Source organism: Melospiza melodia, chromosome 15, assembly GCF_035770615.1.
Source record: "Melospiza melodia melodia isolate bMelMel2 chromosome 15, bMelMel2.pri, whole genome shotgun sequence".
NCBI classification, from domain to species: domain Eukaryota; kingdom Metazoa; phylum Chordata; class Aves; order Passeriformes; family Passerellidae; genus Melospiza; species Melospiza melodia.
In genome coordinates, this window is record NC_086208.1 from 16,785,775 (window position 1) to 16,799,403 (window position 13,629).

The window sequence follows — 13,629 nt, forward strand, 5'->3', positions numbered from 1 at the left end:
CACTTGTGCTCCTTATTAATATAATGAAACTTATCCTCCAGCAAAAACAGAACCAACGACTGACACAGGAGTGGAGGGAGAGGCTGAAACCTGATCTGCTTAGGGGTCTCTTAAAGATGATGGAAGACTAATAAAATCCAGCCTGCTTCCTACCTCCATTACAACTCCCACTCCCAGCCTGTCCTCACGAGCTCAAGTGGAATAATGGCTCCTTCCAGAGCCAAGACATCCATCCCCAGCACAGCTGAGTGGCCTCTAATGGTGTTTGGCACCAGGGCCTGCTTTGGTACCTTCCCCAATCTAGGAAATTCTTTACTTTGATTCCACTGGGTGTTATGTGAAGCCTCTAAAATGTTTCTTAATTCTTATTATTTCTTATTTCTTCAGGAGTAGACTACTTTGGTCATTTGTTTTAGGTTTTTTTGGGTTTTTTGGAGTTTTTTTTATAATTATTTTTCAGGTTAAAAGATGTTTCCACAGTGCCTCAGGAAAGCTCAGTGTTTGGTACATCTTCATCGTGGGGATAACCATAAGAACAGAAAAACATTCATTTTTCCCATTGGCAGTGGATTAGAAAAACAGTCGTAACTCTGCATTAAATGGGATTTCTCAACACCAGGAGGGTGATCATGAGATGTGGAGTGAAAAAAAGTACTAAAATGATTTAAAAAAATCAAAAAAGTGCCAAACCTGAGGTCTTCTGGCTTTTCAAGAAGTGGATAGGAAAGCAGCTAAACAGAACTGTAAGGGTAAGCAGGGCAAGATGTCAGAGTTGATTTAACTCATTACATTTAAGTGGAAAATAAGGGATGAAAGTTTAGTTTAAGAAAAATTAAGGAAATACCCAAGAATGAGTTTACAAAGTGCAATATTTTCTCTCAAAGCTGTAGGGTTAGCAGGTTGGTATCCAGCATCTGTGACTGATTAGGGGCATTTGAGATGGCAGGTGGCTTTAGGAAATGGAAACCTTACAGAGCTTTACAAATACTTTCTGTAGTTAGGCAAAGTTATTTGATTTATTCTCACTGGTTCTCATTGAATAGCCTGGTTTAAAATCTATCAACTTGTCTTAATCCATGTTAATATTTTCTTATAGACACAGTCCTGTGAAAATTCTCCAATTGGATTCAGTAGAGTTGCCCTGGAGAATAATAGAGTTACTCAGTTTACACCACCGAGGGCTGTGTTAAGGTGAAGAACATAAATCATGGCATTTAAAAATGCCAGCCAAATCTTTTAGACAGTAATGAGATCAAGAACCAGATCTGATCATATTTGCTCCTGACAATTTTAAAGAGGCCTGTAATTCCACATGCTTCCCCTCTGTGTGGTCATGTTGAAATTGCCTGTCTGCATCAAGAAACCAAAGCCCCAAAAAAACCCTCAGCAGGGTGAAGGGTGGAATGGGGTGGATCTGCTGCTCACACTGTTGGAAAAGGAGCAGGAAAAGGCAACTCTGCATCTCTTCTTTGCTCTGGTCCCCAGGCCATGCAAGGGCAGGGCCACGGGAGAGCCGAAGGTTCTCCTCTCTGGGCTTGGATGGGAACCAAAACTCATCTCTGAAGAAATATTTGGAAGAGACACTGAAAACAAAAAAGTAAACCCTGTGTCTGGAGCTACTCCACAAGTCACAGCAACACACAAAAACTGGCTCCTTAAAAAAAGGCAACAATAGGGAAAACAGGATTTGCAGCTGCAGGAAGTGCGGCCATAACGTGGCTCGGGGCAAGGGGAGTTAAAACTCTCAATTATCTTTCCCAAATAGCATTCCTGAGGAATAACTAAAGGAGAAAATACTGCAGAAGCCCCAGCAAAGGTTTGTTATTACTAGAGAAGAAAAATCAGCATTTGGCCAAACCTTTCCATTTTCTGATATTGTAAAACCAGTCCTGCAGTGCTGTCTGGGATGTTCTAACCTCGGCACTGGTCCAGATCCATTTCCAGCTATGGATTGTGTGTCTCTCTCTGTTTGTGTGTTCTTCTACAGATTTATTTTAAAACACCCTTCCTGAAGCTGCCCAGCATCCTGATTTATAGGATTTTACTAAGCTTCCCATAGCCTTTTCTTTTCTTTACTAAGTATGTTTTACTACTTTGTATTTTTTTCCGAAAAAAATGAATTTTATTGGACAAGGGTTCAAACATAGCTGCATAATGTTTGTTTTACAGATCCTGTATTAAACCACTTTAACACATTTGTAGACCTGAGGAACTCGGCAAATACTGTGAAGGAAATGCCCTGAGCTTCATCTTGCTGCTTTGAACTGAGCAGGGTGAACTTTGCCTGGTTGCTGAGCTGACACGTGAACAACCCATTTGCAATTCATACAGAGAACAGAGAGCAAGGGGGCCTGATCCTGCTTTTACCAAAGCCAAAGGAAATCCTACTGCTGACTGCAGCAAAACCAGCAGCAAAATCATAATGACTATTTAAGATGATATTCCACAAGTACAGTAATGTGACAATCATGATAAAGTGCTGTTTTTTCCAGAGGCACCATCTGAATTAATAGGGTCTTTCCAACTAGCTCTCCTTGGAATGGGTTGTAAGAAGTAAAATACATTTTAAAAAATTTATCTTAAAATGTCTCTAGGATACTTTGCCATTCACCAGATTTTTATTCATTTAATAAATAGCTGTTATATTTTGAAGCTGGTTTGGGGCTTTTTTTCCTCTATCATTGTCATCTCCTCCTTCTTTATTGTAGCATGAGTAATCTAATTTTTCTGCATAGCATGTTGCAGTTTGATAGACAGGTCTCTGAGGGAAGCCTTATGTGTCAGCATCAGTGAAAATGACTTCTGAGGTTGGCTCACACCCCCACGCGAGCTCGGAATCCAAATCACCCCAGAGTTCCGCATCCGCCTGCCCCACGCCTCGCTGCTGCCTAATGTATTCATTTGCCTCTGGCAAAAAAAAAACAAGTGAGATCCTCCACTGCATACTGATGTCATGTGCAAGGAGCCATAATTGGGGCTGGTCACGTGTGGCAGGCACCGGGAGCTGCTGATTTTTGCCGTCTGTGGGGATAAAGTTCAGCTCTCTGCATCCATCGTGTGTTGGTGGACACCCAGCAGTTCAGGCACGTATTTTCCCCCAAAAAAAGGAAATGAAAATAGGATGCAGGCACCCAGGTCTGTGGTTTTTTTCCAGAATTCCACTGTAGTGGCAGGAGATTTTTGTTTGGCTCCATCACTACTTCAGTTTATCAGTAATAATTAATGACTTGTGCAATTGCATTTCCCACTTTAATCAAGGACAGATATTTCCAATTCAGAGTTGCAGCAAGAAAACATCCACAAATGGGCTGCCTTTTCTTTTTCCTTTTCACAGGCAGATGCTGACAGAGAAATAAAAAGACTTTTTGCTTCAGGTACGTATAAAGCTTTACAGCTTCACTTCCAAAAGGACTCTCCAGGACTGAGCTTCCCAAGTTACATGCCTCGTTCCCTCCTCCCAGCAGTGCACCCTAAATAATTTGGGTCTTGACTATTAGAAATCATCATGTGAAGCCCTCTGAATGGACAGGAAGATTTCCAGTGATTCATCTGTTTTCAATTATGCCCCTAAGAGCACTCCTGCCCTTTCTTCCTGCTTGTAATAGCTGGAGAAGTTATTGGAGAAGTGGGGCTCTGGATGGTCTGCCGCTGATTTCCGAGGAGTTGGATCAATGCTCTTTGACTCAGTTTCCTTGTCTGTAAACAAGACCTTTAATATGGGCAAGGAGTCTCCAGGGTATGGAAGTTTTTCACCTGAGATGGAAGCTGCTGCTCCCTGGTAACAGCACAACTGCTGGCAATGATGGTAGAGCTGAATTGTAGATGTGAAATACAGCTGTCATTGCTGATTTCCATGTCATCCCACCTCCAGGTAAGGAAATAGAGCTCATTTTGGGACAAACCCACCTCATTCAGTCTTCTTAACCTTCAGTCTGGATAACTGCAAAGATGAACAGAAGAATTTCATGCATAACATTTTAACTTGGCTTGATGAGCTTCCCAGTAGCATGTAAATAAACTGCCTGATTTGGAGCACTCTGTTCCTGACATATAACCCACTGCTCATTTAGCAGATTTAATTTTGCAGGCTTTGTGCATTTTTTATGTGACAATGATGATGTGAGGAGGCATGTCTTTATCACAGAAAGCCAACAGCACAGACTCTTTTTTACAGAAGTCCCTTCTTGCTGCTTCTTCGGAGCAAGGGCCCGAGATAATTCTATCACAGGGTGTGCCATCTGTGACATGGGGCAGGTTTTTACTTGCAAACTTTATAACCCTTGATTGCTGCTGCATTTCAGTAATAATGTCAGTGGATATCAAACCTTGAGTACATAGGGCTCAATTATGATCTTGCAGAACACAGAGGCTGCTCAAATCCAGTCCAGACTGTGAACTCACAATCTGCTGTTTACTTAAAGTATAGAGAAAGCACTTGACCTCTTCTCAGTGGCATCCATGTGGAAACACTCGACAATAGAGGCCTTCCTTGGTTTTCTCAGGAATCATGTTTCGACATTTTCATCTCCCCTAATTAAGGTCAATGGTCACACACTCCCACTCCTCTCCCCACTCTTCCCAAACTGCCGGCACTTACCCAGCTCCAGTTACCCTGGGTGGAACAAACTGGGCCCAGTTTGTGCTCACACATTTCCGGGGGGAATGAAGGGAATCCTGGAGATTTGAGGCTCTGCTGAACCAGGAGCTGTGCCTGAGCTCTGCTGTTCACGTGTCCATCACCACCACCACGAGCTGCAGCAGAGCCTGATAGCCAGAGGCGAGCAGGCGGCGGGGGGTAGGATTGCTGCGAATGTGATTCCACGACGAGAACGTTTCCTAACCCGCAGCACATGTTCCCACCCGGTGGGGAAGGTGTGAGCGAGCTCTGAGGGAGGACAGCGAGAGAATCTCATCTCCCTTTGCGGCACTGCAAGTGCTAATTGCAGGCGGGAGGAAGGGTGGAGCTGGTAGACGGCTCTGAGAGCCTGGGCAGCACAGCCCAAGGGCTCCTGCTGGAACCCAGGGAGCCCAGGAGTGCTTCACAGCCCTGGCAAGATTCGCTTGGGCACTGCTGTGCTCTGTCTGCCTCTCCTTGAAAACCCTCACTGTTCTCAGCAGGGCCCTTCCCAGGAATGGGAATGCGCCAGCCAAGGCCGCTGTGTCAGGATGCCAAGGATACCTGAACGAGCACATCCCACCGAATCAGGGGCTTGTGGGCACTGGATTTATCATCAGAAAACCTTTTCGGAGCAGTATACATCCTGCTTAGTAATTACCTTTTCTCTACTAAAAGGATATTTTCCTTTCATCATTTTTGTTGAGTAGGTGGCAGCCATGAATGGTTAACAATGGAAGGCAGAAGTTGGTGAAATAATAAAACTCCGTGCTTCCAGAAGTCATTTTACATATGTAAAAACAAAAGTGGGCCAGCCAGCTGCAGACCCTGGCATTACTTAGGCTTGTGCCTGATGCATTGCACCCTTTCCCTTTAAACTGGCTTCCTCTCATTTCTCACACAGAGCAGAATATCACTTCCAGAAAAGAGCTAATGCTGTCCTTTTCCTTTTATATTAAAAAAAAAAAAAAAAAAAAGAAAGAAAACGAGAACAAAACTAACAGAGTTGTGCCCTAAGTGAGATTGTCTTGACCCTTTGCAAAGTCAGATCCTCCGAGCCTCTGCCAGCACACGCTTCCAGCACAACTCCTTTGCTCATGCTGAGCTCAGCCGTGGGTGCAGGATCAGGGCACCTGCTCTCTGGAGAGAATAACTACCCAAAAATATGAAATTTTTTTTCTCCTTTCTATACTGTTTTTTTTTAAGCTGAAAAATGTGTGTTTGGTGCTAAGGGCAGGCTGTGGTGTTGAGCAGCGCCGTGGGTTCCTCACCCCAGTGGTGTGGGGACTGCATCCACAGTTTCCAGGTGTCAGGGAGATGTGTCAGAGCCATCTGACATCCCAGAGAGATGGATTTTTCATGTAAAAGTAGAAAGTTATTAGCTCCAAAAATGTTCTCTTGGCAGCAGCAGGGCAGCAAGTGCTGCTACAGGGAAGGCAGGTGCCGGGCCAGCATAGTCCTGCAAAAGTTTTTCTGCTGTCACATATTGCAGAATAATGTAATAAAAACCCAAGGACTTTTATTCCTGAAAGAGCTCAGTCACTCATGCCACAAGGAAGATTATGTTTAATTAAATATTGAACCCCTTTATATATCTGTACCAGGCTCTGAATCACACTCCCTCTCCTTACAGCCAGAGGACATTCCCACATCTTCAAAGATTTTACAAATGAAGGTAGTTGAGAGTTTCATTTCCCCTGAAACTAAATTGAGCTACTTTGGAGATGGAAACAGCAACTCTTGAAAATCCCTCTTTCAGCAGAGCAGGCCAGGAAGAGAAAAAATATACAGTATTCCAGAAGTGAGCCACAGGATGACTTTTTAATAGCAGAAAAACTATAATATTAATTAGTATCTGTGCTTTGTTGCTGTGTTTGGGGGCAGGTTACACCTCTTCCACTGAGCTCAGTAATGGGCCCTTGCACTTCAGTTACTCCTTGTTTGATTCCTGCAACACTTTCCTGACTCCTTTTCGGGGAAATTTTCATATTCCTGCTAAAATTTAGTCACTGGGGACTGCTTATACATCCTCAGACCCCCCTCCTTGGATTTAAACTCCATCTTTTTTGCGAGTGTGCTGTGAGTTTTCTCCATTGCTGGGATATGTGTTATCTTGCTCGATTGCATTTAATTCGGTCTCCATTTGCATATTCGCGTCCTGGGCTGAATCCGTCAAGATTTTTCCCATGACACATTTTGCCTCTGCTGTTCCCATGACACATGTTCCTTCTGCTGTGGCAAGATCTACTCTGTGGATTCCTCTGAGGAAAGTGAGGCCGTTTTCTTCCCCAAGTTCAGGTCAGGATTTTCCGTGCCTTCCCCGATGTGCAGCGGTGTCAGCTCACACACAGTCTCCCCCAGCTCAGCAGCAATGAAACTCTAAATCCTTCCTCACTCCAGTCTCTCAGCTGCCTTTTGAGCCAAAGGTTGTGGTTTGTGCCCTGTCATCTGGCTTGCTGTTGGGTGTTTGGGGCTTGCTTGAAGCCGTTTCTGCAATCAAAAGGCTCAGTTTTAAATACCAGCCAAAGACTGGGCACGTGTGTACAGCATCAGGGCTCCTTTTCAAAGAGCACCTTTGGGTGAATCACTTGACCTGGCTGTGCCTCAGTTCTCCATACAGAACAGAGGAAAATAATATTAATGCGAGTCTAACTTTCTTCAGATACTGCGAGGCTCAGTGCACGACCAGAGGTGATGTTCTCGGGTATTACAGTAATAGGGGTCACAGGAGCTAGATGGAAAAGTAAAGCAGAAGCTAGTTAAGACTTTCTCAGCTGCAAAGGATTAGTGTTCATTTTAAAATCTCTGGCTCTTGGCAAATTGGGACACTTACTAACCTGTAGCTTAGAAAAAAAAAAAGAAAAGAAAAAAAAAAAAAGCCAAAGCAGCTGAAACAAGGGTGTTAGCAAGTCTGGCAGCACAGCAGCACAGTGCACCTTATCTCTATCCTGGTGGAAAATCAAAGGCACATTTCCAGCTGTGCCCGTGAGCACTGTTTGGTCACTGAACAAAGCAACTGGCACCTCGTATCCAACCCACAGAGTGATCACAGCCTGCTTCAGGTGCACAAACAAGTGCAGAAATGAGCTCCATGCACAGAACTCATTGTTATTCAATCAAGCCTTTAATTGTAAATGTTTTAAGCAAGGAATTCTCCGTTTTATGAAAGTGTGCTCAGCATTACTCCGTCGCAGACATCTGTCATTCAGCAGGCGCCACCCAATAAAAGTGCTTAAAATGTTCTGTTCCTCAATTAAAATATAAACCAGAGCTGTTTAAGGGCTTTTACGAGGTGATTTCTATTTACCTGACAGATTTCCACACTGGAGGAGCACAAAGCAGGATTTCAGTTTCTGATCAGAGTGATGGCTCTGCAAAATAGTAAAGTTTCAATTGTTTTAATTTATTTCTTTTGGGGGGTTGGGGGTTTTTTGTTTGTTTGTTTAATTTCAGGAATAATAAAAATCTGTTAAGAAGAAAGGAATTCCTATGCCAGATAAAAATGAGGAAGAACTTGGAAGGGTGATCATTGCTGATCACACATGCTGGAGGAACTGGGATCCAGGATGAACTCCTGGAGCCTGTGCCAGCACCTGCTAACCCTTCCTTCCAAATGTCATCAAACAAAAGCCAGGGAAAAGTACTCTGCTCTTGTTTGAAACAGCCTCTTATGAAGAGAAACAAGACTATGGCCAGACAAAATCTCCCATTTTCCCCTAAGAAACAGTGCGTGAATGCTGTCATGGCTGTTCCACTGCAGATGGATATTTCATCTCCCATCCTGCCTTACTATGACTCTCAAAAAAAAAAGAAACTTTCTTTTTACCTTCCTGCTACTCAAGCAGGAGGGGATGTTACATGGAAAACAAGCATTTTCACTAAAAACCCCTCTACTTTCTGTTCCAGAGCCTCAGGAACTCACCTTCAGTGGCATGAGAGGTGCAGAAAAGGCTTCGCCGTGTGCTGTTATGCTTTTACAACGTGCTGATCCCTGGTCTCCTGTGCCCCACCCTCTGGCAGCTCATCACTCCAGTGCACCTGGTCAGCATCAGGAGAAGATTGTACTCCTGCAAGACAAAGCTTTCAGCACCTTAAACCTTCTGGTTTTAGGTAACAATATTTTTGGACCAGTTTGCCCTGTCCTGCACGGCCATTAAGCCATTGTGGCACTTGACCACACCATGGTCACAGCTGATTTCTGTCAGCATGGGCAAGCCAAGGATGGGGCCTGTGGGGAGGGAAGGAGGGTGGGTTTGCCCCATCTCCTCCATGGCTGGGTGCCACCCTGCTGCTTTTGGGCACCTGCAGGCCCACAGAGCCTCCACAGCGAGGAAAACTGAGATTCCACATGGCACCAACCTAGCCCAGGCAAAGCAGGCATCTCCCAGGAGCTTTAGGGATCCAGTGTTCATCCTGCCAAAGCTGCCTGTGCCAGAGGTACCAATAACTGCTGAGGCTCAGCCCCAAGCTGGTGAGTCTCTGCTGGGCTGCCTCAATTGGATTCTTCCAGGGGAGATGTTAATTCCCTTTAAAATTAAAGAAAGGAAAAGCAAACAGCAACTAAACCAAATAACAGGTAGACAAGCAGCTCCTGGATTTTGCACCACAGGTATTCAGAGTAGCTTGAACCACACTGCTTGAAAAATGCTGAAAAATCTGATGTTAGCCCTTAACTCAATGTGGTACATGTTTTTGTCCTCTGCAGCAGCAGCATGAGTTAAGGATGAGGCATTAGCCCTCACTGTGATCCCTGCAGTGTCAGTTCAAGTCAGATTCTTCCCGTTATTTATATGTTCCCTTTTGTGAGTGTATCGATTATACAAGTGAGATCTCAAGTGCCTGGGCACTCAACACAGCCACACAATGGAGGAGAGTGTCCAGGTTAGCCTGGAATTGCACATGAGCTGAGCATGCCAGGGGACAGGAGTAAACAGTGACATGTACAATTCAGAGCCACCTCTTCAGAGCTTTCTGTTTTGCTGCACACTGACTAAAAAAACCTGCATTTCAATTTCCAAGGTGTAGCAGCCAAAGATTGTCATAGTTATTCTTAGCCATGGCGGAATTGCCACCTTCAGGCCATTTCTGAACACACGAGATTATTCCATGATAATCCAAAATCCAGCACAAGCTCCTCCCTCCCCTCTATTTGTTTTACCCTCTGCATTATGAATGCTGTGGGTAAGGGCTGTCTGTTTCACAGGGGGCTTGGTATCACAGAAAGCTGGTTGTTGATCTCTGGATGCCTGCAGGCCAGCAATCTGTGCTACAAGTTACCCCTCTTAAATAAAAAAAAAAAAAAAAAAGAACCAAAAAAAAAAAAAAAAAAAAAAAAAAGACAAGTGGATAAAACTGATACAAGCATCTGTAACAAGCTAATTGGACCCTTGTGGGCAACACAGCAGATACAAAATTAAAACAAACAAAACATCTCATTGTACAACTGCACTTCCAGGACCGCTATCACAAAGGGACCCGTCTGGATTTTTATTTTAGTTTCATTTTGTCTAAAAGGACCTAATTACGGCCAGAGCTGGAGTATCACAAGTCTGTTTTCATCTATAAAGAAAGGATATTTTGCCTCTGAACCTGAGAAATTGTTAGAAGTTGGTAATTAGTATGACTTGTTAATAGAGTTTGGCTGTGATTAAGCTGTGATTGAGTGTGAGTTTGGTTCTTGTCAATGTGAATGCCTGTAAGGTTGAGAGATGTTTAATGAGACACCTGTTGTCAGCAGCACCCCGTGGGCTTTGTTGCTCCTGATTGGAATTTGTACCACAGAGCAGGAGCAGCAGCACCAAAACACAGCAGCAGCAGGCACAGCTGGAGCATCACTGGCAACAGCAAAAGCTCCAAGAGAAATGGAGGCTTGGATCCTCTGCACTGGAAAGCTCCAGGGATGCTCCAAATCCCACAGGTCACAGTGCCTGGGGTGATCCATCATCCAAACCACGCAATTGCAGCTGACTTGGGCAGTGCAGCAGGCAAAAACATTGACATTTTATCTGCTCACCAGGGAAGGGTGGCCTGGGCTGCTGTGGGATGCTGGCTCTTTGGGAGATGGAAAGAGAGGGGATGCAACTGAGCAGGTTTAAACCTCTCTGCCCCACAAAATGTCCAGCCCTTGGGTAGCTGGTAATAGAGGGGCTCTTTAAAGTGTGACATTGATGGAGGAAGGTTCTGCCCAGCTCATCCCTTGATCATCCTTCCCCTTGGGCATTTCTTCAAGGGAAAATATCCCACTGAGTGACTCAGTACCTCTTGGCCTTTGAGCAGAGAAAGTTTCATTCATTTATGATATTTTTGTCTCAAAAATCAGCATCATTTTCCACATGACTCCATTTAATCACTCCCCACACCACAACCTGGGCCTGATGACAAACTTGTGTACTTGGGGCTACATATGTAAAATATTATTTCCCCCTGAATGTCTATCAAACATTTTCGAGCCGCTGCAACTTAAAACATACCTGGGTTTTACACGCAGAAAGCCAAAGAAGCTGGAAGCAATCACGATGCAGCTGCAGCGTTTTCATGTGAAATGCCCGAGCTGGGAACCACGGGAGCAGAGGCATTCCTGCTGCGGGAATGCGCCTGGGGAAGGAGCCGCTGGCTCTGTGATGGATCGCAGCAGCCACTGGATGGCATCGCTCCACACGAATGGACCTGGAGCCGAGCTCGGCACGGCTGCTGTGCCCGGGAGATCCATCCAGCCCCGAGAGGCTCCGGCCACCGTGACCTCACCAACCCTTTAAACAACATTCAGAGTTCTCCTGGCTGCCCGGCCGGGAGCTCCGGGCACTGAGTTTGGTCAGAGCGAACAAGGCAGACACCCTGAAGCAAACCTGTTTCCAGGCTGAGCGTGTTTGTCTTTCATTTTAGGTGAGATCAAATATTCAGCCAGTTTTTGATAGGTTTCCTTCTCATGAGATGGGAAAAGGAGTAGTTTGTAATTTGTGGCTGTATCAAACCAGCGCAGGGCAGGGAGCAATGGCCTGACTGAAGCCCTGTTGCTGCCCACGGCTCAGGCAGCTTAGGCTGAGCTGAGCAGGTTATTCATGAAAAACCAAAGAAAAAGGAAAAGCAATTGTTGTCTGGCCTGTTGTGCCTTGCTGTGGGCTCCAGAGCACCGAGCTGCGTTGTCACCCGCGTGTGGCGCCGCCCCGAGCGGCAGCGGCATCCCAGCACGGGTTAATGCAGCTCTGCTTTCTGAAAGCCACATCACTGTTGGTAAGGGATCAGCTGGGGGCCAAACAACCTGATGTTCATATTTTCCCTGGGGTTCTTCCATTACTTACACCCTGTGTTGGCCTTGCTCTTCCAGTGACTCCGTGTGGCCAAGCCAGCTTGAGAATGTCACTGGCCAAGTTCATGCTCAAAAGAAATCTGCTGGTGGCTTTGGTGCAGCAGGATCTTTGGGACTGCAGCTCCACAGAAGGTGTATCTGAAGGGGAATACACTATTTGTGGGGTCAGCTGGCAGTCACGGCCAGCAGATTTATCTTCAGCTAGGACATGACACCATCAGGTGAGTGCTTGTACATGGGCCAGTAGGTACAGCTGTTCTGGGCACAGAACTTCCTGCTGGTACTGCCCCAGTTTTGACCAGGTTAATAAATTTAATTATCATATTCAATTATATAATTCCAGTTCCATGGTATTAAAATCATATCATCAGTTTAAGTCCTGCAAAAGCCCCTTCATTCCCAGTTCTCAGTTCTGTACTCAAACCCCTTCTGCCTTTTTAACACTGGAAAGGTATGATGAAAAAATTGCAGCATAAAATAAACACTACATTTGTTTTATGACCCCATTTTTCTCCTTTTTCAGGACTTACCTCCCAATCCAAACAGCAAGAGAACTGTGTCCATCTTGATGTGCTCAGCAGTCCGCTGGTAAATGCTTTCAGCTGTCAGAAATACTCAGGCTTGGTGGGAAATTGAGGTTATATCAGCAGGAGGCTGCTCAGGTCCTTCTTCTGGTGACCACAGCTCTGCTGCAGTGGCTGTAAGAGATCAGAACAACTGGCAGTGATTTTCTGTTTCACATCTCTGTTTGGTACCACTGCTTGAGGTCTTGTGTCACCCATGGGAAGGCTTCTATGAGGTGACACCAGAGAGCTCAGTGGGTTTGATCTCTTTCCATTGACTTTTGAGGAAATGGCAATTTCTCCCCAACTTCAGCACTTTCAGGGCTGTGTTTGAAAACAGGAAGGATAAATCTGAATATCTTCCTCTATTTAATAGTCAGGAGTGTAAAGACTAAAAGAAGGGTGTTTCATACAGCTCCTACACTGCGTGGCAGGCTGTGTTTGGAAAAGATCCCCTTGGACCCAGCATTTATGGGATGGCAGAAATCCCAACCAGGGTACCCACTTCTGTGCTGGCTGTTTTAAGAGAGATTTGTTTTAATGCAATCACCTAAGCACACAAATGTGCCCAGGATCTTTCTAGACTCAGGGCAACACTCCAGATCTCCAAAAGTCAAGGTGACCTTGGAAGCTGCAAGGCAGCCCAGAAAGGGAATTCAGGAAAAAAAAAAATCAAATTCTAGACTAATTCCAGACTATTAAAAAACTATCAGAAAAACTGAAGTGTGTCGTTGTGTTTGGTGTCACAATGTAGCAGGGGATCTGTCACTGTCAGCGCTGCTCTTGTCTCACTGAAAGCTGTGGTGCCTTTCACCACCAGGACATAAAAATTCAAGCCAGCTGTCCCACCTGCCTGAGCAGCTTCTATTCTGGGCTCCCATGTGCCATAGGTATTGTGCTCATTGATAAGCTGGGGCTCTTTGTCCCTTGACATTGTTAGGGAATATTCTGCTGGTTAAAATCACTGGAACCGATACAGAACATTCCCAGCCCTGGCTGTGCCCGGCCGTGGTTACATGTCCAGGTGAGACTGCGGTGGGATTGTACAAAATGAAAAAAAAAGCTTAAAAGAAGGGAGACTTCTCAAAAAAATCTAAGTCAGAAAAGACTGGGGGCCTCCATGACTCTGGCTGTCAATAAGGTGT

General features: G+C 45.1%; 1 long non-coding RNA gene across 1 annotated transcript; it reads left to right on the forward strand.

The window, feature by feature from the left end:
* Positions 1-7,824: 7,824 nt before the first annotated feature.
* On the forward strand, positions 7,825-12,910 carry LOC134425030 (uncharacterized). Its single transcript, XR_010029573.1, has 4 exons — positions 7,825-8,725; positions 11,103-11,497; positions 11,940-12,142; positions 12,445-12,910. It is a non-coding gene; the product is annotated as an uncharacterized LOC134425030 (long non-coding RNA).
* Positions 12,911-13,629: the final 719 nt, after the last annotated feature.